Source organism: Ambystoma mexicanum, chromosome 11 (assembly GCF_040938575.1).
Source record: "Ambystoma mexicanum isolate Mex_15411 chromosome 11, UKY_AmexF1_1, whole genome shotgun sequence".
In the NCBI taxonomy this organism is placed as follows: Eukaryota; Metazoa; Chordata; class Amphibia; order Caudata; family Ambystomatidae; genus Ambystoma; species Ambystoma mexicanum.
The window spans coordinates 780,436,397-780,459,495 of record NC_090934.1 but is presented as its reverse complement, the minus strand read 5'-3'; the positions used below and the strand labels follow the sequence as shown (position 1 = coordinate 780,459,495).

Below are 23,099 nucleotides of genomic sequence, written 5' to 3'. Positions count from 1 at the left end.
CTACCACTTAGATTCCACCTTCCATTACAGAACACACTTAACATGTGCAGAGCCATCCCTGGTTATATGCACTGTGATGAACTGACCAATAGAGAAACTCGTTAGACGTGGTACTTCCACAAAAACAATGGTGATAATGAGGCCAGAACAATGAAGGCGAGCCAGAAAAGTGGAAATATTAGAACAAAAAGCATAGTTAGGAAGGCTTGCATACAGTGACCAACAGTAATTAAGGTGAGAAAGAAAAATAGTTTGAAACAGAGTTTTAGGAGAAACAAAGGTAAGCAAGTGGCAATTTTTCTATGTTAAAAAGATGAAAGAGGAAAGTCTGAAATATAAGTGCATGAGCCTGAAGAGAAAAGGAGGATTCAAAGATAAAGCCGAGATATCTTGCTTGTTGAGAAAAAGAAAGCTCAAGCAGGGGAACAGAAGTAAAGGGGGTATAGAGAAGGAAGAGGAAGCTGGGAAAAACAGAATGTCAGTCTTTTAGGTTGAAACATAGATAAGTGGAAGACATCCAAGATTTGACTACAGAAAGACATAAGGAGAGCCACTGATGAATAGTAATTAAACAGAGTAAAGGGCAGCAAAATCTGTGAATCATCAACGTAAAGATGGACCTGGAAAAAGTGGTCTGAAATTAAAGAAGACAAGGATGATGCGTAGAGAGTAAACAAAAGGGGACCTAAAACTGAGCACTAAGGAACACCATAAGGGTGTGAAAAAAAAGCCCTTACAAGAAATAGTACCATTCTAGGACAGTACCTGAGAGGCCAATAGAAGACAGGGTAAGGAGCAGAGTAGTGTGAACAACTGTGTTGAATGATGCGCTAAGATCAATCAAGACAAGTATAGCAGAAAGTTTAAAATGATGAGCAGGAAGAATAGAATTTGAGACAGACAGGGGGGAAGTTTCAGTTGAGAAACCAGGTTGAAAGCTGGATTGATGAGATGAAGCAGGCTATGGTGATTAAGATAGGTCAGTTGACAGTAAAATAGGCATTGAAGCTATTTAGACAAATAGGGACAGAGAGAAATTGGGCAAAAATGTGAAAGTTCTGACGGGCCAGGAAAATATTTTTTAAGTAAGGGGATAATAGTAGCTATCTTACAAAAAGAAGGAAAATAGCCAGAATATAAGGAATGATTGAAAAGAGAAGTGAGGATCAGAGCAAAGGCAAGGAAGACAGTTTTGTTTAGAGAACCACAATGAGGGTCAGAAGGAACAGAAGTCAGGTGAGATCGAGAAATAGAAGAGATAACATTGCATTCAGAGGTAGGGCAGAAAAGGGTTCACTAGCGACAGAAGAACTAAGAACTAAAATATATATAGCTGTGGAATTTTGGGAAGCATCATGTTTTAATGAAAGTCTAATCATTTTAATTTTGACAAAAAGAAGCTAGAAAAATCATTGCGAGTGAGAGTAGAAATGGTGCAGAGGTCAGAAGGGGGAGCGAGAATTTTAAGAGTAGAAAAGTAATGTTTAGTGGAATTAGACTGAAACTGAATTAGCATTTGAAAATAATTTGCTTTGGCTTGTTTGCGAGAGGCCAAATGTGAATGAAGAAGCTCAGGAAAAGACTGGTACTTAGATGTTGTTCTACTCTTCAGCCTTGCACTAGCAAGCAAAATGAATTCAGTCATCTGTCATTCAGAAGAGAGATAAAAAAAAACGAGTTATTCCCTAGGAATGATTCAACAAAGGTAGCAGGCGCCCCTCTCTCGAAAGAACAAGGCATGATAACCTGTTCAGTGGTTGTTGACCACATTGAGAGTTCGCAGCCATCTGCTTTTTGCTCACTGTACCTTTCACAGATGGGAAATATCCATTTGCATATCAGTCTTTGTCCCGCCCACATGGGCAGTCCAGCACCGAAATGCTATGGCAATTCCTCTCTGAACAAGAGTACCTACAGAAACCCCATACACGTGTTTCAGCCTTGTTGGGCATCATCAGTGAGGTGAAGCTGAGCCTCTCTAAGGCACAGTGAGCAGGGAGTCCACGTCTGGTTGCCCCCAGGTAACCTAGGGTGACCAACCCCAAGTTCCTTCAAAAAATTCAACAAAGGTAGCAGGCGCCCCTCTCTCGAAAGAACAAGGCATGATAACCTGTTCAGTGGTTGTTAACCACATTGAGAGTTCGCAGCCATCTGCTTTTTGCTCACTGTACCTTTCACAGATGGGAAATATCCATTTGCATATCAGTCTTTGGCCCACCCACATGGGCAGTCCAGCACCGAAATGCTATGGCAATTCCTTTCTGAACAAGAGTACCTACAGCAACCCCATACACGTGTTTCAGCCTTGTTGGGCATCATCAGTGAGGTGAAGCTGAGCCTCTCTAGGAATGATTGTCATCTTAATGTTAAATTAAGATAATCTTTTACTGTAGCAATGAATGGCAACCATAAAATACAAATGTATGGATTGAAGACTGAGATTCTGCTTATGGAACCAGTTGACCCAGCAACCTTTCTGTTTAACTGGTTGGATCATCAGACTTGTGCCTGAATGCCTGTGCAGAAGGCACATCATTTGAGGGTACTATTCTACAAAGACCACTCTTTAGCACCCTGAGTAAATGTAGCAAAGATAAATGCATTCCACAACCTTGGCCTTCCAAAGGGGATTCTCCCCTTTCTTCAGGTAACTGAAATATGTGCCCCGAGGCTAGCAGTGGTCACATCCCCTCTGGGCTATTGCAATTCTCCCTATATAGCGCTTCCAACTCAGACACTCTCAGAACTTCTGAGAGCCGAAACTACATGGACTGGCTTATATTCAGTCAGCAACCCTGTGACTATATCATGAAGGCACTCATGTTCACTGATCTGGGACAGAACAATGAAAGATCGTACTTCATACCTCCGAGCATAGAACGCTGTGTACTGCTCTGAAATCCACTACCCGTGCATAAGATCGGCAATATGAGATTGCCTTTTTGAAGCCTATCCTCCATCTGCAACACCAAATGCAAACGATTTGGATGTATAGCTTTGCATGTCCATGACAAAAACTTCTAGAACTCCCTTGCAGTGCATCTCAATGTCAAACTCAAACCAAGGTTTTTCAGATCTTTGAAGTCACGCTTCTAATCTTCAGGAGTCCAGGTGTAAACCTTTAGGGTCTAAACATCTTCCTCCCTCCCTTACATGTGGCAAATGACGTTCCACCCCTAACATTGGCCTGTCAGGAGTCTAATGCTGGTCTTTCACAATGTCCTTGAAACCTATAGCAGGTCTTTCCCTGGTTGATAAGTCTGCTCCTACAGAATCCCCAAACACACATGGAGAACTTAAAGAGACTGCAGAGCAATCGCCTCAGTACCCATAGAGGTCAGGGCGGCACATACTGCAATGAACCATTTGACAGATCCTTTTCTATGAACTCCCCCTGCTGTACACCTTGAAATCCCTTTAGGGTAAGAATAAGCAAAACATGCCTCATAAAAAACTTGAATAAAAGAACAAATATTTTGCTAAAAATTGAACACTATCCACCACTTTTAAAAATGTGGGTCATGAATCTGAGACACACAATTGGCATGTTGGAGATTTATGGGGAGACAAAATTAGGAACTGTGCTTCCCGGCAGAACCTGAATATATACGTATATATGTGTTATAGTTCTACTGCATGAGCAACATAGGATGAGTGGCACTCTTCAACGTCACTGCAATGTTTTCAAACAAGAATCGGAGACCGTGAAGGTCACAAATAGCATTTTATCGTGCATCATGAACAATTTAAAATCCATAAGTATTTGGAGTTTCCACAAGCAGTGGGATCCGAACATTCGGCAGTATCACGTGTTTCGCAACTAGCACGTTGCTCAATCAATATACGTATACATGTCCTCACTTTGTGAATCAATGAAGTCATTAATATGCATGAACACACTACAAGCACCTGTGTGCACATAAGCAGAGCAAATTAAGCAACACAACTGCTTTTCAAGCTTTAGGAGATGCATTCTTTCAAAACGTGTGCATGCGTTTTTCAGGTCTACGGGAATACATGTTTATAGAACCTGCCCATTTTTTTTAAATTGTGTTTTTTTATTGTGTTGTAGTTCATTTTAAACTTTTCACCAATTTACAGCCAAAAAAAGAAAATAAAATAAGACCAGAATAACAAAATAATAAAATTACAACATTTCATGCTAAAATACTCATAAAATAATCCAGTATCCTAAAGGTAAACAGCAATAAAATCAAACTATTCCTGTTATAAAGCAAGATACAAAACCACATTGAATATAAGAGATTCCATATTATGCCACATATTCTCAGCATCTAAAAGACAGTAAATATCATATTACTAATCCAGCCGTAGGTCAGTGAAAATTTCAAGACGCTCTAAACACATTTTTACATCCAGCTTTTCCTCCCGAAATACCTCCCAGGCCAGAGTCCTTTGGTCCTCTGGTTCCAACTCTGTGCAGGTCAAACGTTACTCCAAGCAGAGAGTGGGCGGTAGATCCCTACCTTCTGCTGGCCTCTCTCTCTGGAAAGGCCTCCCTTCCCCTCTCAGACTTGAGCCGTATCTTCTTCAGTTCTGGAAACTTCTCAATACTTTCCTTTTCTCCTCTTCCTTCCCTCTCCCCCACCCTTGCTAACTTTCCCTCTGCGACTGTGGCCTGGCTCCTTCAGAGTCATACAGGGACCAGCACACCCCCTGTGCCAGTCCCCCCAGCACCCTTTTCCAGCACTTGCCCTCAGTCTCCCTTTCCCAGACTAGCCCAAGCTGGTCCTCCCTGTCCACCACACTCATCCTCCCTTTCTCCATGACACTTGTCACGTTGGCCCACCCAGCACTTGCCCACCCCCTTCCCTGGGGGTATCCCACTCCTGCACTTCTCCCTCTACCCCCTTGCCCCTTACACTTACCACCTTGTCAAGCACTTGCACAGTAGGATTGTTACAAGGCCAATATAGCCGTTTTTGTTGTTCTACTTTTGTGATTCTCATGTCCCCCCACCCCCATCTTGTCTTGTGGCACCTGGAAACACCTGTGTATAGAAACCATACAAAAGTGCAATAAATAAATAAATAAATTAAGAAGACCTTTCCCTCCACCCAAAAGTTCAAACTCAAAGGCCAGCCATACCTTGACCAGGGCTAGAGATCTGGTCAAACACCAGAGAGGCTATTTGGCCAAAACACTTCACCCTGTAAATCCTGCAGACTGCCAGAGAAGTGCATACAATTCTTAACATAGTACTTAATCATGCAGATACATGATGTAAGTACTTGTCACAGAGATTCAGTAACAACCTCTCTTTTACAAAGTTGACAGCCACGTTCTTCAATGGGGAGACTGAGCCATGCCCTTTTAACCTTCATTAACGGAAGTATGTTTAGCTGCATCTGCATAAAGATTCGCCTAGCTATAGGACTAGGAAATTGATGTATATAGTTGTGATCCTTTCGATAGTGAAAAAATAGTTTAGTGTAAGTACCTAGTGGGGATACTCTTCTTATATAATCATGGCAACAGGCCCAATCCTATTCTTGCGCATTGTTTTTAAATGCTCTTAATAGCAAACCTAGGACATCAGACCAGTCTGGGCACCATGACAATGGGGAAAAGAATTCCTCATTCCTAACTCTAAACTCAGATACAGATCTACTACAACCCATCAGCATTTCCATCCTAAGAAAACCTAATACAGATGATGATGATTCTTCACACATTATTTTTATAAATAGATTCCCTCTATTCACATTTATAATCGTGCTCAAGGAGGTTAGGCCCAACTCAATTCTTATGGCCTGTATAGATGTCGCCTTAGATAAACCCAGGAATCAGCACCAAATACAACTCTCCAGCCGTTTGGCCCATTGGTCATGATTGATGTAAGAACATTCCAGTATGTGGGCGTGGCCTGGCGCACAACGCTGTAACATGGCCGCCTGTGTGCTCCTGCAATGAACAGGGGGATAAGGCCTGCGGAGCACCAGATGTGGACCAATTACTGAATCCCACGAGGGAGTGGGTGTGTGTGAACCCCTTCTAAGCATGGGGCCGACTTAAAACATCCACCATTTTGGTCCCGAAACCACATAAAGATCCCTGTTTTCTGGATTTGTATCGCCCAATCTCCTTCATCAATTTAAATGCTAAACTGTACTCTCAAGTCCTTGCCACAAGGTTAATGACGGCATTTCCAACTCTAGTCCAATTGAACCAGACTGGCTTTATCACTCACCAGTCTACCCAAGATAATTTCCGAAAGGCTCTCAACTTGGTGAAGATAACAGTCAGGACGAAAACTAAAGCCGGCCTCCTAGCGCTGGATGCCCATAAGGCTTTTGATCGGCTGGACTGGTCCTACCTCGAAGCTGTCCTCCAAAATCGGGCCTGGGTCTGACATTCCGTCAGTCGGTCCTGGCCATATACCCGGCCCTGATGACCCAGATCCTAGTCATCAGCTGGGCCACCACCTTAATAAAAGTCAGCAGAGGTACAAGATATGGCTGTCCCCTATCCCCCTCCTGTTCACCGTCTCGATGGAGCCCCTGGTGTCCCGAGTGCAAGCTCATCCGGATATTAATTGTATCCCTTACCAGGCCGGGCACACAAAATATCTTTGTACGCTGATGATATACTGCTCTCCCTGACAGAGGTGTAGCGCTCGATCCCACCCCTGATGGACGAACTGGCGCGCTTTGGTTGGGACTCCGGGTTCGCAGTCCACTACACTAAATCCCTTGGCCTGGCGATCGCATTAACACCCGGGGACCTCGATACACTGATGGACTGCTGCCTGATTAAGTGGAAGCATGACCATATTGAATACTCAGGGGTGCACATCCCCCACTCCATCAAATCACTAGACTCGGCTAACTTTCCTTTGTTATTTGCAGGGGTGGAATCGGACCTGAAATTGTGACATAAGCAAAGGACCTTGTAGCAGGGGCGCATCGCGGCCGTTAAGATGGCAATCCTCCCCACACTTCACTATCACTTCTTGGCCCTTGCTACCAATGTCCCAATCCCAAAACTACATGGCCTACAGGGGAAAATCTTGTCTTACATTTGGCAACACTGCAGGCCAAGGGTAGCTAAAAAGGTCCTGATGCACAAGGAACACATGGGGGGGCTGAGAGTCCACAACATATATCGATATTGCCCAGCTTGCCAACCTTCACAAATCTTTACGTGGGACCAATCGGGAGAGACTCCACAATGGGAACAGATGGAACAGGCAGCTACCCCGATCCCCCTGAATCAGCTGCTGTTTGCCAGCTGAGTGGCAGCTTAGCGAGACCTGCACTGCTATCCTCAACACTTTGCACACTTAAGTGATGGAACTGGGCAACCAAGAGATGGCACACCAGAACAGTCAGGGACTAAAACAGTTTGTGTAACCCTCTCCGGGTAAACACGCCACCGGTATATCACAGGTCCAGGGGGAAAAGCCTCAGTGCATTACAACCTTCTAGATCGCTTTGACCCTCAGGAACGGCTGCTCTAAGTGGCGAGATGGGAAAGAGACCTAGGGTGGACGATTGGAGAGGGCTCTTGGCGTCACATTTGAGAACGGATCCACAAAGCCTCCAGATGCACCATGGATAAGGAAGGCCAGCTCAAACTATGCTATTGCTGGCACCTTGCCTCAGACAGACTTGACTGTGTGGCCCCTTCATACCCTGAGAACTGCTGGAGGAGCTATGAAGAGAGCGGAGACTACTTCCATACGTGTTGGCAATGCCCCAAGGCTCAATCCTACTGGAAAGAGGTGCTTTTGCACATTAGAACAATGCTGGCTATTGACCTTCCTCTAGACCCCCTGATTGTTTTGTAGGGGGATTGCAGGGATGGACTTCATCCTTTGACAGGCCATAAGGCTATGCTGCTCACTCACCTTCTACTAGCTGCTAAATAATCTCCCTTGCCCAGGAACTGCATAAGTGTGGATGGACCAGTGCTGGGTATGTGGTGGAGAGCCTTAGCGGAAGGGAGATACTCCTTATGTGGCAACCAGGCTGCCCTTTATAGACTACATGCAAAAGGTCTACCATGGCACGCATAAACCCAAGCTATATACATAATACCTCTCCTTTAGACTCGGAAACAAACTCACGTGTCACCAGTTACCATATGAAGTCAGTGTACAAGAATCCCGTATAAACATACTATTTAGTTTTGCTGTCTATGTTCAATGGTATCCGTTCACGTCTATATATATCTTAGTGCTGTCACCCATGTCCCACAAAAATTCATAAAGATGTTTAAAAAAATAAAAGAACATTCCAATGCATATGAAATACTTGTTACTCGTTTTTTACAGTAGAGTGTTACAATTCCAATCAAACTACAAGTTGCCTGGAAATCACACATTTCTTTATTGATAGCATTATTGCAATAGCTTTAGTATAGCTGTTTTTTTAGAGCCAATGGCTTTTTTGGATTTGATTCGACCCTCTATCCTAGGTAACAATAGTTATAAACACGGTGCACAATCCCCCCTGATGGCACAATACTTTCCGTATCTCTCTAAACTTTTTCCAAAACGCATACATTTAGATGTATCTAAAGTTACAGCCAAGTTTTTAAGTTTTGCATATTGAATCACTGCATTGGCACTTCTACATAAACCGACATAGGTAGTATCAAAGATTGCCAGGTCATCTGCGTATGCCAGATATAAAACGTTCAGGTTGTCCAACTTGGGAGGAAAGATGCTGGCATTAAATAAAGCATGGGCCAATATGCACCCCTGTTTCACCTCTGGCAATATCTATCGGTTCAGAGAGTTTGCCTTTACCATTCAACTTCACGCGTGCAGTGCAGTAATGGGCAGTAAATCGCTTGGCATCTTCAAAGTCTTTAATTTGCCCCATCCGTGCCCAACAGCAACAATGTTAAAGTCATGCACAAAAACAGACGTTCTCGCCAGATTTGCTCTTAAGAAACAGGCAGCCATTTTCCAATCATATCTGTGTTGAAGCCATTTGCAAGGCACATGAGACGGACCATCTGCAAGCCAAGGCCTACATTTTGTGCAGAAAGGTGTGCCCATCGTATGGCAACATGGAATGTCCTCTCTGCAAGGCTCGTCTTCATAAATGTTCCGCCAGCTTAGAAGGTTCAGAGAAGTGTCTTTACATTATGCATCCAAGTTGAGAAAACGTGGGACTCCTTCTACCCTCCCCATTGACTGCCCCTTTCACCCAGGCCATAGCCAACCACCATAAAATGGGAATGTAAAACACAGCAATTTCTTTGTGAGGCTGGGAAGGTCCTCTGCCATGTTGATTTCTTAATATGATGAGTCCGCCAACATGGAATATGCTCTGCATGCTAGGATAAACGGTGGAATAACATACAGTCCATACGCCTTTTATGCAAAGTAATACAGTCATCAGACGATAATCACAGAAATGTGCATTAACCCATCATTGCCCACTGAAACCAAACTAAAATAGAGACATGTTCACAAGAGCAACTGGGTCATTCTCCTCTGAGACAAACTTTCTCGTCAAATAACATGGTTCCACAATACTGAGGGATGAGAAATATCTACTCCAAGCAAAGCTCTACCATAGACTGCAAAATAGAGTCATATTTTATTTAAAATCTCCTCAAAACTATTCCCGGATTCACGAACTCTAGTCAACTCTAATGTAGAGAACTGTTCCTGCAAATGAACTCTCTACCTACTTTCAACTGTCTCTGTGAACATGATGACTTATCAAGATCATATCTACGATATGCAGAAACGGCTAACAAACATCAAATAGCCATTGAGAGATAAACCTCAGATATTCCCCATTTTATGTAATAGAGGCCCAGATTCCACCTGCTCCTCGCTTCTCTTGTGGTACACATACTGTACCCACCACATAGCCGTCCTTGCGTGTTTGTGTGTAACCCCTATGCCTCCCCAACTACTCAATCCTTACTGGCTTACAGCAGAGTTCTCCTTGGAGCACACAATAGCCAACACCCGGCTATATGAATTCTGGGGGTCCGAGGCAATGGTGGTTAGAAGAAGAAATTTAGCAGGTGGAAGATGAAGGAATTTGAGAACAACTGTATGAAATAAGCCAATGGGAGAGTTCAAACAATCAGCAGTCAGAAACTGTCAGCCACTGTGTATCCTTTCAGCAAACCTATTACCCATTATAGACGCTGCAGCAGTAGACTTCCAACAACAGCAAATCTACAGGGCTGAGCTAGAAACCACACTGGACCCACACTTACTGAAAATGTTCTGGTGCACTGGCGTGCGCAGCATAGAGCATTACACTAACATTCAAACACCAACTCAACAAACACATCCAAAGCAAAAAACGACACACATTTTCAGCATGCCCAAATTATGGCAGTGTGTCATTAACCTAACAGCCCATCTGTGAACACACACATACACACACAAACACAGTTCACAATCTAAGCAGATCATCGGCTGCAAAAAACATGCAATGCTATCCCCTGCTTTTGATTCTTTAATAAGTAAAAGTCTACCAAACAGAGCCATATTTGATCCAAATTAATTTAAAGAACAATGCAACAATTCAAAATGACCCTCCATTGATGCGACGGGAGAGGACAGATAATGCCCTCGCCTGCAGAGACGCCAAATGAATATTCGAAGGAGATTCTTAGGTACCCCTTAAAATCTGCATGGCACCAAACCTACCGAGCAGCCTCTTGTACATTTCATTGAATTGGTTTGACCTCAACCCCAGGAAGCAGGGCAGGCAGACCCAGAAAAGACACTACATCTGCTGAATCAGAATGACCCAAGACAGTACCACTCATCTAACAGCCAAGTAAGAAACAGCACCAAACTTTAAAATACCTCTCTGGTGGCATCACCGTGGGATTTGGCCATGGCAAGTGTGAGCAATCAATATTCTGCAAACAAGGAAAAATGTCCAACTGAAAACATCCATCTGGAGGAGGATTATGCTGAATAAGAGAAATGGAGCAAGGGGGGTTGGGGTACCCATATGTTTGAAAAGACAACATGGTGTGCATAGACCATAACATATCTCAGCTCAGTCCGTGTAGGGCAAGCTGACGAGATGTGAATGTCTGTGTGTGTAAACTGGATAGCAAAATGGGAATCCAGACAGGGCTTATTCAGTCTTTATTCTTCAGAGTTGTATTAAAAGTGTACATTTAAGGTGAGTAGTAATACGTTTCACTACCAGAATCCAATAAATAATTCTACTTGTTATGCTTTTTTTTATAAAACATTTAAGATTTGATATATGTACTTAAAAGCAGGTGATGGGTCAAGTGTTCAATGTGGCATTTCAAGCTAGAACCTCTTACCTGCGACTGAGTTTCCGCACCAAACCTGCTCTTGCTTTGATTGTCTCCTACGTGAAAGGGCACTCCTTTAAAATCTCCTAGAACTCGAAAACCTCTGACTCCACCCATCTGCCTGCCTGTGTCCCCCAGGGATCCGTTTTTGTACCTTTTCTTCTCATAAATGTTATTATATGCTTATTATTGGAACAGCTCTTACCAAGTCACATAGGGGCGAAGACTCTAACAATCCCATTTGTTTTGACAGGGATGCATTTCATAAATCGAACAAGCATACAGACTTTGACAGACGATAAGGTTTATAAATGTTCTTCCAACTATTGGCTTTGACGGTTTCTCTTTTCTAGTGCGAGTAGTAGTAGCAGTAGTTGTATTAAGACATTTGTAAAGCACCTTTCATCATTGGTATAGCCCCAAAGTGAATAATATACAGACCAGTACTGAACCATTTCGATTGCATGATTGGGTTAAAACTGTGTTCAGAAATAAAAACATGTCTATGTGAAATGCACAAGATATATAGGGCATGAGCAAAAGGCCTCACTTCCGACTTAACCTGTTCATAAATTGCTATCAAAGCAAACAATCTCCCTGTTCTACGCAAATGAGCGTATAGCCATGTTATCAGCATTGTTATAGAAATATATCCACTTTGCGCTCAGCAGTTCAACACAAGATAATTACGAATTGCTGAACACAGAAGTATTTTGTAGCGACTTAACTGCACACAGCAAAACACGCGCAGCAATTGGATTGCATGTCATGATAGTTTTTGTTTTTAAATATACGCATCTCAGGCTACTTATGTGACACAAAAACAGCCATTTAAGCAAATATACATAAAACACCAACCAAGCCAGAGTGCTTAATTAGGACAAACTGATAGATGGAAATGCCTTGTATAAGCACTGATGTTTTGTACCATTTATCAAAGGTCCTTCTTGTTTAGAACATATGGTCTGCATTTAACAGTTATCTTAATCGCCTAGAGGAGACCTCATGTGAGAGGGGCTCCTCCCAGGTTCCACAGTGATATCCTTTAGTATCCTGGGGCACACTTTTGGTATTATTCCCCCACCAGATGGTGTGTTGTTCTTGTAATTGCTGTATGAAGTGCATTGTATATATTGATTGTAACGCCCACCAGGAGATGTGTGTTTGTTGTAAACCTCTGCCAACACAAATTAAAACGCTTTAAAAAAAAAGGTCCTTCTTGATGGATTGGTGCCTTCTCTGGTCAGCACGCTTCTTGCAAAGCACGGTCAACAGTGGGGAAATCATCAAAGGATGTCACCTATGACCGGGCCATCAGAGACAGGAAACGGAAGCTCAGGAAAGACATTCGATTGGTCAGATCGGGGTTTATTCTAGTTTGGCTATCTTTAACAACATTAGGAAATTGAAAAACGGCTATCGGAACTGGCTAAAAACACATAACAGGCACAGGAAAGTGGAAAGATGGCAGCACACTGTCAAAATCATATGCAGCAGAAACACACGAAACATATGGCCTGTGTTAGGGGAGGCCAAAGGGAATAAGATCTCACATACGATTAACCCTATAAGCAGTGTGGAGTGGACTGCCTATTTAGAAAACAGTAATGGTGTGGTGAGCAGTAAGACTAGCAGCCCCAACCGCATTAAACCTCTACATCCCCCTTTTGTGGTTTCTACTGAGGAGCTCCAAATTAGAATTGGAGAGTTGAACTCATCCCGTGCCCCAGGGCCTAATGGCTTATCCAATGTGGTGATGAGAAATAACCCTCCATTCTGGGCTGGCCTCCTTAAAATCTTATTTGAAAAAATCCTAGCTGAGGGACAAGTTCCTGCAACCTGGCAGGCAGCTATCCTTATACCAGTGTACAAAAAAGGTAATAGACCCGAACTTGGGAATTATCGGTTACTATCTATGCTGGACTGCACTGGTAAGATGTTCGCGGCATTAATTTTAAAGGAACTACAGAGGTGGGTTGAGGGTGCGGGAATATTAGATCAATTCCAAAGCGGTTTTATAACCGGTTACTCCACGTCCCACAGTTGGTTTATTATGAATTCATTAAGAAGCAAGGCACTGGCACATGCTAATCCCCCATTGTACGCTCTATATGTAGACTTCAGGGCCGCCTTTCATTCGGTTAACCGTTCCCTTTTGTGGAGGAAATTGAGGAATCTGGCTTGCCCTGAGGCTCTCTTATACTATCTAGAGCTCTTACATACGAACACATCGGTACAACTGAGACTTGACAACCAAGGTACTATGACCAAACCCATCCCACAGATGAAAGGTGTAAAGCAGGGATGTGTTACAGCTCCTACTTTATACAACCTATTTCTATCCGACGCTCCTGAATGCTTACGGGGGATTAAGAACTGCCCTCCTATGGTTGGCTCCAGCCACTGCACCATACTGGCTTATGCGGATGACCTTGTGATCCTAGACCACACTTTAAGTGGAATTCTAAGATCCGCTGAACAGTAATGGCGATACGCTGAGGCCAATGAACTTGTCATCAACCACAACAAAATGAACCTGCTATTATATACAGCAGGAAGGGTGGCTAGGCCATGCATGATGGTCGGTATCATCAAAACCAACTACACCCACTCGTATAAATATCTTGGTGTTGAGTTCGAACACAGGGGAAATTACATCTCATGCATTCAGACGCGCAGAACCAAGGCTGCACAACTTACAGCGTTAATATACAAGTTCACGCGGGACAGGAGCGGGTTCTCGATATGGGCAGCACGCCAACTGTATATACAGTGTTTAGTACCTATGGTTACGTACGGCCTAGATCCTCTTATTGATATGAATTTGGGGTGGTTACAGCTGGTGGAGGGCAAGTTCTGGAGGAAGATTCTTGCTCTTCCTCAGTGCATCCCTATGGCTATAATTAGGTTAGAGTTAGGGATTTCCTCTCTTAAAGCCACTGTGCTAAGAAAGCGAGTGGAATTCTACATCAGATTTAATAATAAACCTGCAAATAGGCTTCTCATGGCTATTAAAGAGGATGCACAGGCTGGTAGACAGCATGAACTAGAAGCCAAAATGAATACCTTGCTGGAAGAAATCAGTTGGTCACCTGAATGGGGATGGGAAAAAGAACGCCTGTTTCTCAGTATGCAGAAACGCCTAATCGTGTGGAATTGGCAGAGTAATTTCGCCCATTTGGAAAGCCTGAAAAGCTATAAATTCATCATGCATATGTTGTTTACCTTTATGAAGGCACAGCCTTACTTAAATCTCTGTCCTTCTGACCATTTGAGGCGTTTTGTCCTGCTTTTGCGTTTTAATCATCTGCCTACTTTGGTCGCTAGAGGCCCCGAAATGGGATTAGTTGAATCAGAAACGTACTGCAGAGTATGTGCATTGCTCTCGGAGCTTGAAACTTCTAGTCACGTTTTAACTCTCTGCCGTGGGATGAGAGTAAATCATGTTAAACATCTTGGGGAGTTTGTCCACAATCCGGAGTATATTGAGCAGATAGAATTATGGTATCAGTGTGTCAACACACTAAATCCCAAACTACAAATAGCACTCTTCCAGGTGTGGCGGAACGCCTCCACTCGTATGGCTTTGAGTACTAGGGTTGGCCCTGTATCTAGACGCCCCCTTTAGTATGTGACTATGAAATTCAGAGGCATAGATGCTGACCTTACTAGAACTGGTATAAATCTGTATATCTGTACATATATGATTGCTCAGTAAAAAGCCGGCATGAGCTCCCATGTCTGATTTTGTAAGGATACCTGTTGCTCTTATTGTGGGGTTATTAGTCTTTATAGTTATCCTATAATTTGTAGCAAGTAAAGTTTGTTTTAGTCCATGATTTGTATATATTGTTTTTCGGTTCCTGTTTTAATTTCATGCAGTCATGTGTAAAGTGTTTTACTTATGTATAAAACTGTATCACATTAATAATAAATTAAGTAAACCTCTGCCGACAAAAATAAAAACTCTAAAAAAAAAGGGTCCTTCGTGTTCAAAATGTGCAGTTTGTATGTATGTGATTGATAACAAGTTGGCTTCATTTCAAATGTACACAGACAAGATATTCAGTTCTATTGTTTCCACTGATTACATGATATGATATTTTAATTGTATTGAGCTCATACACAGGTGTTTCAGAGTGCGACGAGGTACGTGAGGGGAAACAAGGGAGGACAAAACAATGATCTTACTAGGCCCAGTGACATTGAGAAGGTACATGAATGACAGCATCATCTGTTAGGATTAGATTGGCTAAGAGGGCAACATGAGACAGATTAATCATGTATGTACCAGCAGTTTTAGGAGACTGTAGGGAGTTTCTGAAATTGTACTGAAGGCTATGACACTTTGGCCATGAGTGGGCAGAGCAGTTCCTCTGCCAGCTGTTAATTATTTCCTGCAAGTCATCCCTGTTCTTCAAATGAATGTAAATACATACAAAATGTGGGATAATTGCCATCTGACTTTTTGTTTGAGCTTTGCATTGCCCATTGTTTATAAACACCTGGTCTGTGTTCGTATTTTGCTGATTTCCACTTTTATCAACACCAGTAAATGCATGGCCCTGCTGAGTCTATTCCTGAAATCTGTGTTCGTCTATATCGATTGCTCTGCATTTGACCTCTGTGCTAACCTATTTCTGTGAATGCCTGGTTTGTGATGGTCTGTGTAAGACCTTGTATTCCCCGGTCTTTATAAATGCATGTTGAAGGAAGCCAGTGTGTGTGTGCCTGTGTATGTGCATGGGTGCGTGCGTGCATCAATGCGTTTGCCTATTTCTGGGAATGCCAAGCCTTCGCCAGCCTGTGTCTAAGGGTAACGCTGGCAATTTGCCTGTCTTTCAATCTGCTGCCAGGGATGTCATATGTCATATGTATCTACTCGGTGTTTGATTAAGTCTGGAATGCCTGGTCCAGGATGATCTGTGTCTGAAATCTTAATTTGTCTACATGTCTTTCTTTGAAGGCCTATCCAGCTAGGTCTGTTTCTGAAATCTGCATTTGCCTACATCTGCATAGTTACAGGTGATTGTGGAGTACATGTGCTGCCTTATGAGGTGCTTCTGGGTGCTATATCATAGGGCATGTACAGAAGCTGCGCAGTCAGGGATGAGTGTGGGGTATTTGTACTGCTGTATTCTCCTGTGTGTTATACCAGATGGCACATACAGCAGTTTCGCCATTAAGTTTGATTGTGGGGTATGTGTACTGCCTTGTGCTGTGATTCCAGGTGCTATATCATGGCTGTATAGTGTTCTATGGGTCACCAACTTATCCCTACAAGCTGAGGGGTTTCAGTGCTTGTCTTAAGACACACTTATGCTTACATTGTTGGCTTGCTGAGTAATGGATTCCCTCCCCACTCCCCAGTGATTTCAGGTGGCCTTACTGTAGCAACCACACCCCAGCAGGGGGGGGCATACATGCCCGGTAATGGCCCGCCAGCCCGAGCTTCTGCGAGGGCTGCGGGCACGATGGTATTAGTATATTTTTTTCTCTGGTGAGTGGCTGTGCTTATTGTGGGATGCCAATTTCCCGAGAAGAGAATAGGGGGAAAAATTGCTTCTGCCTCTTGGAAAAGGGATGACGTCCTTTTTCCATTTGTATGGTGGCCGAGAGCGTGAGGGGTGCTGGGACCGGAGCACAAAACTATGGACAAGCAGGTAAGTGGGAATGTGGGAGGAGGTGGGGAAGGGGTTTGTTTTGTTTTTGAGTGGTGGGGAGGTAACAGGGAGAGGTTCCCTGTTGACTCTCCACATTGTAAGGAGAAATAAAAAGATGCAGCCACCTGGGGAAGGGCCTATGGTGGCTGGAAACAGTGGGCAGAGACTGTGTATTCTTGCCCACTGTTGCAGCACGCTGATTGGCTGAGCGCCCTTCCCCGGGTGCGAATGTGGAATGAAGACCTATACAGAAATCATATTGGTGAATGTGTGGTCCGAGATGATCTGTTTCCAAACTCAGTGTTCCCCTAAATCATGGTTGTCCAACTCCAGGCCTCGAGGGCCGGAAACCTGATGGGCTTTCAGTATATCACTCAGTAATATTCATGAGAAAAAATGTGCATACACTTGAGAATCATTGTATGCAAATTTCTCTCATGAATATTAATGAGGAGTATCCTGAAAATCCAACTTGTTTCCAGCCCTCGAGGCCTGTAGTTTGACACCCCTTTACTAAATCAACACCAGCCCCACTTTGGTCTCGATCTGACATACAGGTTAGTCTACAATTCTGAATGGCTCATCCAAGCTGGTTTGTTAGCCTACATGAGAACACCTCAACCAAGTTGGTCTGTATCTGAACTCCATGATCACATATTCAAAACTGAAGAGTGATGGAAGGTTTTGAATAAATCACAACCACTTACATTGCTCCCAACAAATCGCCAGTCAATAATTGTTTATCCTACCATGCCATTAATGAAGGGGAGCGACCATATGCAAATCAGGATTGGTCACATCCCAAAATGGGCATACAGGCCGAAATGCTAGGCCCCATTCCTTCTTGACTAGACCAAAAACCCCAGACAAGATTCAGCCTCATTGGGCATCCTCAATGAGGTGCAATCTGCATCTCTTGGCAGAGAATCTTCCGGAACCATGTCTGTGTATATCCCTCTCTCTAAGATCATTAATGCAAAACTGTGACGAGTGATGTAAACTTCTAAATAAATCATATCCACTAGCATAGCTCTGATCAACAATCTAAAAAAGTGTTTGATCTGACCTCCACATTTGTGACGTCTGTGAAGTCCTGATCGAAACTGACATGTAGCTGAACTCAACATTCAACTTTGTCTGTGATTGTTCGGTGTGGGGTGGGCCATAGGGAAAAGAAAAATTCAGCTTAAGGCAGCTTTGGCACTCACCTAAAGAAAATTGTTATGTTCTGAAAAATTATTTTTAAAGATGAAAAAGAAAAAAGAAAAAGCTGTTAAGGTGAGCTGCTAATTAGGACTCATTACCCTGAAGCTGACCAGGGCTTTGAAATAACTTGAGGAAAAGAGAAAGTCCACTACTGTGCTTGTAGGGTGGCCCGTATCTGCACTTCATGTTCAGCTATATCTGTGAATGCCTGATTCGGGTTGGTCTGCAGTTGACCTCCACATTTGCTGATGCCTGTGATTAATTGTTCCAGTGAGGTTAGTATCTGAACTCTACATTCGCGATGTCTGTGCTTGCTTGGTTGAATGTGATCTGTATCTCAACTTCACAATCGCCTCTATCTTTGATTGCCTGGCCCAGCTTGGTCTCTAGCTGAACTTCAGATTTGTCTACAGTATATTGCCTTGTCAATGTTGGTCAATATCACCACTCCATATTTGCCTATCTCTGGAGTTGCTTGGTCTAGTGTGGTCTGTATGGGAACACCTCTATCGATGATATCTCTCATTGTCTGGTCCGGGTTAATCTGTAGCTGAACTATACGTTTGCCTATGTCTCTGGGTGCGTGGTCCACAGAAATCTGTATCTGAACTGCATGTTCAGATATGTGTGTGAATGCCTGATCCTGGTTGATCTGCATCTGAACTCCCCATTCGCCTGTGTCTGTTATTGCTTGGTCCGGTGCGGTCAGTATCTGAACTCCACATTCAACTACATCTGTGGTTCCTGGGTCTATTGTGGTCTATATCTGAACTCCACTTTTGCCTATGTCTGTGATTTATTTGTCCGGGTTGCTCTCTCACTAAACTTCTTATTCGCCTATGCATGTGATTGTCCGATACAGATGTGTATGCAGGTGAACTACAAATTGCCTGTGTCTGTGATTTACTGGTCCAGGTTGGTCAGGAGCTGAACCCCCATTCGCCTATGTCTGTGGTTGCTTTATCCAGTGTGGTCTATATCTGAACCCCACGTTTTCCCATGTCTGAGATGGCTTGGTGCAATGTGGTCTGTACCTGAACTCGACGTTCGCCTAATGACTGTGGTTGCCTGCTCTGGTGTGCTCTGTGGCTGAACTGCATATTTTCGTATTTCTGTGATTTCTTGGTGTGATGTGGTCTGTGGCTGAACTGCACATTCGCCTATGGCTGTGATTGCCTGGTGCAGGAAGGTTTGTATCTGAAATCGACGCTCGCCTCTATCTGTGATGTCCTTTGTCCAGTGTGGTCTGTATCTGAACTCCAGGTTCGCCTACGGTATGTCTGCTATTGACTCGCACAGGGTGGTCAGGATCTGAAGTCCACGTTCGCCTAGGTCTGTGATTGCTTGGCGCCCGGTTAGTGTGTGTCTGAAATCAACATGCATGGGTCAGGGAAAGTCACTGACAGGTCAACTTTTAATGTGGGGTATTTCCGAGGCTGCTTGCCAGATGGTAAAGATTACAGTTCAGTGGGCGAGTCTGCAAAGGCATCTCCTTTCACTCTCTCCCCCTCTGTTATGAAACGAGAAACCACGACCTTGTGTGTCCAGTGCAGTTCGCCATTTGACTGGGGATAACTTCAGCACAAATATTGCCAAAGTCCACTGCAGATGTGCACAGCGCATGTCGGGATCAGAAACGCATTCAGTTATCTGCCAGCACGAAGGTCAACGTGTTGCCATTTGCAAAAACAACGGACAGGGTGGATATTGTAGCTACACAACCGCAGCGTGCCTGAGAGGTCCCTCGAGACGGCCATCGCGGATGCTGGAGCCAGCAGCTGCCCCCTGCATCGCGGCATAGGTCCATATTGACCAGTGTACAGTACTGGGTGAGAAAGTAAGAGTGCCCTGTAAAGCACAGTAAACTAACCGGTGCTGTGACCAAGCTAGACTCGCAGAGTGTGTACACCGGGGTGCTTCCTTTGCTCGAGTTTCACAGAGCAATGAAATAAGAGGGGACGGGGCCGTGTCAGAAGTTGAACGCGATGCGGTGCGCCCCCTCCAGCTAAACCTTCAAAGTGTTTAGTCAAGTCGGAGGCAAATTACAACAGCCATCCATCCCCACGATCTCCCAGTGTCCAGTATTCCCCTAAACCGTGCAGGCATAGAAAGAACACAAAGAATGCATCGCTTTTCAGTTGTACGGGTGGGGAGCAGGAATTCCCAGCCCAATCCATGGCATGCCGCATACAGAATAAAGAAGCACAATGAGTGTAACTAAGTAGGCTGTGATAGTAACGACTCAAACGCATAGAGGTCTTTAAAATGAACTATTTCTTCCAAAAGGGAAGCCGAGACAAAATTCACATCGAAGAAATAAAGAAAAAAATGCGGTTGCAAAGTTGGCGCCAAGAAACCATCTAAATGCCAAGGGCGTGCGCTATAGAACACAATAGCATAGCATAGGATTCCAAGTAATGATAACTCAAGTGCTGCTGCACTACAGCGAGTATTCTCACCTGAGACCTTTCTCGGGAGTGTGGACCAGCCCAGCAGAGGCTCCTGTTGATGGGCCGACGGTGCAGGGGTCCGGGAGAGAGCAGCTGTGCACAGGTCCCGGTTCTGAGAGCCCCCTTGTCTTGATGGGTACGGTTACCAGTGCACAGGTCCTGAGTACCCCTTTCACACGTCCCGCTGCAGAGAGCCGCCCTCTTGGCACAGGTCCTGAGGGGCACAGATCGCGATACTGAGAGCCGCCCCTCGGCACAAGTCCGGGTGCCAGCGACTGCCCGCACAGGTCCTGCAGAAAGCAGTCTGACACACACCCTGCTGCTGAGAGCCCCCTCTCGGCACAAGTCTTTGTGGGTAAGTTGCCAGTGCACAGGTTCGGAGGCAGTACCCTATGCTGCACAGGTCCCGATGCTGCGAGCCGCCGCCTCGACACAAGTCCTCGTGGGTAAGTTGCCAGTGCACAAGTCCTGAGGGAGTACCCTATGCTGCACAGGTCCCAATGCCGAGAGCCGCCGCCTCGTCACAAGTCCTGGTGCCGACGGCTGCCAGTGCACAGGTCCTGCAGAGAGCAGCTTAAGCACAGGTCCCGGTGCTGACAGCAGTCACTTGGCTCAAGTCCTACAGCTGAGAACAGACGGGGCACAAGTACAGATTTCAAGAGCAGCCTATATAGGTCATGGTACAGGGAGTAGCCTGGGCATAAGTCACGCTGCCCAGGGCATCATGGATACACGGGTATCTTATCGGCAGCCACCGGGATATAGCTGCTGACGCTGGTGGCAGCCAGGGCACACGCCTAGGGATAGAAAAGCGGGACCCAGGTCCTGCAGCTGCTGGAAGCAGCGCGTTCTCCTCGGAGGCAGGCCTGCGCTTCCAGCTTCACGCTGATCTCCCTGCCTGAAACTAATTTTTGGAAGCTGAAAAAAATGCAAACACAGGAAGTGGAGACGGCAGAGTGGGAGATGGATGTGAAACAGTAAACCAAGTCGTTAAAGGCAGCGGGAGGGAATTTAGGAAACCTGCTCTCCTGGAGACTCACTGGACCAAGTGACAGAGAAGCTCCGAATTCGCATTGTTTCTGTGTAGGTGTGTAAGACACAGCACAAAAGGCAAGCTGCTTTCATTAGAAGATTCAGAAAAGCCCTCATGCATTCGCAATCCCCAAGACTACGTCTTCCCTGGATCCAGCGGAAGGCGGAAGATGGCACATGGGGCATCCTGGGGCGTGAGAGAGAGACCTTAGTTCTGTCATGTGCACGTATGAGATAGACCGCCTATCACGCACGCCGCGCCACAGAAGGCTCCTCTGCTGCATGTGGTTACAATCATCGACAGGGGCCGATGCACGGTATGCGGAAACCCACACCGAGCCAATCCTGCGATAAAGGGCAACACGTAACGGAAACCGAATGACAGTTTAACTGCGGACCTTGATCTGAAAGCGCGGCATTAATATAGAACCCATTAGAGGGGATTTGGCGGTGCTTCCAGGCAAGGACTTGGAAGAGGTCTCAGCTTGTGCAAGCTGAGCCGAGGGTCCTCGGACAATGGGCGTGCTGGCTCCGGCCAAACTTTCCATTCAAATGCATGAATTACACTGTAGGCGCTGCTAGATACAAGGTCTGTCCTTCTGCTTGTGAATTGAGGGCGCAGAGGATGCTAGCCCCCAGCAGTGAAGGTCCTGTGGCAGTAATGGCTGAAGCTCTGCTTCTTCCTTCAGACAGCGCGCAGTGCACGGCAACGGGAAGTGACATATGGGGAGGAATGGCTGGTAGGGGGCAGCATACCCCAAACCCAATCAATGCTGCTATACCTTGTAGAAAATCACTGAGGGGGAGTGGGGTGGAAATATATGGCAGTACGTTTTCATGACATAACACAATAAAGCATAACAAACCAAACAGATAATGATACATTATATGCAAAACAAGGCGGGTTCTGGGAGTCTCTACCAGCACGAGCACGGCCCATTGATCTGTTCTTGGGTGGATGGCCTCGGGAGAGTCTCAACCAAGCCTTTAGCTCACTGTCCCTTTCACAAAGGAGAAATATCACTGCATATCAGTCTTTATCCTGCCCAGGGGCAGTCCAGAACAAAAAGGCTAGGCAATTCTCCTCTGAAGAAGAATACCAACAGCAGTGCTTTAAGTGGGCCGGGGCCTGCCGGGGCCGTCTCCAAAAAGTGGGACTGAGCCGGGGCCCTGCCGGGGCCCCCCGACCTCATCACGCCATGGCAGGACGCATTATCCCGCCGCGGCCGCAGCCGCGACGGGAGATGCGCCCACCACTTTAACGTCAGGCAAGCTGACAGAAGTGCCAGCCAGGCACACCGTTGCTGTGCCTGGCTGGCACTTCCGTCAGTCACTGTAACTTTCTCTGATGACCCCTCATCTGAGGGGCCATCAGAGGAAGCTAGAGTCCTTTAGTGTTCCCTCGCCAGGTCACTGACCCTCAGCGAACCCGCGGGCTCCATGATCAAATATGCAGATTAGATCA

The 23,099-nt window shown here is 45.1% G+C and overlaps 1 protein-coding gene across 2 annotated transcripts in view; it reads right to left on the bottom strand.

The window, feature by feature from the left end:
* DENND2B (DENN domain containing 2B) overlaps positions 1-21,777 on the bottom strand; it is a 1,727,973-nt gene extending 1,706,196 nt beyond the window's left edge. For both annotated transcript variants that reach the window (XM_069623705.1, XM_069623704.1), the window contains exon 1: positions 20,612-21,777. The gene's annotated coding sequence lies outside the window, so the exon portion shown is untranslated. The remainder of the gene's footprint in view (positions 1-20,611) is intronic.
* Between the last annotated feature and the right edge of the window lie 1,322 nt (positions 21,778-23,099).